We start from the raw sequence: 784 nt of genomic DNA, 5'->3' as shown, positions 1-784 counted from the left end.
GGGCGAATTGATACAAGGCCCCGAGACGACCCGCGTTTTGCACCTTCCACATCAGACTGCGCCTTCAGGTTCCAACAACGTGAAGTCCTCGCCCAGAAGGCGTGCAGCTCCTATTTGGAGTTCATAAACACTCACAAAAAAGTATCAGTATTGTTATTCTTATACACTGACAATTTTGTTAAAATTTTCAGGACATTTTGAATTGAAACTATGAGGCAATTTTAGAACTAAATAAGTACTGAAGTGTTAAGAGCTATTCTTGGAGAGTTCGCGTCCAATGGCGGCAGAACGAGCCAATGAGAAAGCGAGATTTCGTGATCCCAAAATTGCTCACTTTTACCTGAAGGTCAATATGACAATGTATGCACGATTATTTGTTCTTATAGAATGACGGATTCTATAATGAGTTTCGTGTTTACTGTAGCTAGTCCTAGGATACGACCGATTAGCAATGCCAGCGGATACGTAGAAAAGAGCGTAAACAGGTCGCGCATTTTGGAGTTGCCAGTTAGTTACGGAAGAGAATAGCAAAAGCTAACGTTATTCTCGGACCCATCCACACCACCCTTCCTATTAAGCAGAAAAGTGCCAGTCCTACTTCCAGACATTAAAATACAAAGAGGCTAACATCGATATAGTCCCATGGTATCAAAAAGATGAATCAACTCATACCAGTTTCACCTTTTGGCAACATCGGCGGAGCACGTGCAGCATCTACGTTCGTGACGTCATAAGACAACTGTGTCGTCACGCGAATTAAACCACGTATGCACTATTTCCCATA

The 784-nt window shown here is 42.6% G+C and overlaps 1 protein-coding gene across 16 annotated transcripts in view; it reads right to left on the bottom strand.

Moving 5' to 3' along the window:
- Positions 1-467, bottom strand: part of Hipk (Homeodomain interacting protein kinase) — a 51355-nt gene extending 50888 nt beyond the window's left edge. For 7 of the 16 annotated variants that reach the window (XM_086537150.1, XM_086537154.1, XM_086537152.1 and 4 more), the window contains exon 1: positions 1-60. This exon is cut by the window's left edge and continues 253 nt beyond it. The gene's annotated coding sequence lies outside the window, so the exon portion shown is untranslated. The other 9 variants (XM_043032869.2, XM_086537153.1, XM_086537151.1 and 6 more) reach the window with 4 other exon arrangements.
- Positions 468-784: the final 317 nt, after the last annotated feature.

This window comes from Penaeus japonicus, unplaced genomic scaffold (assembly GCF_977035675.1).
Source record: "Penaeus japonicus unplaced genomic scaffold, GWHDUDI00000001_assembly GWHDUDI00000005, whole genome shotgun sequence".
In the NCBI taxonomy this organism is placed as follows: Eukaryota; Metazoa; Arthropoda; class Malacostraca; order Decapoda; family Penaeidae; genus Penaeus; species Penaeus japonicus.
The sequence above is the reverse complement of the archived record's forward strand: the minus strand, read 5'-3'. Positions and strand labels throughout refer to the sequence as shown.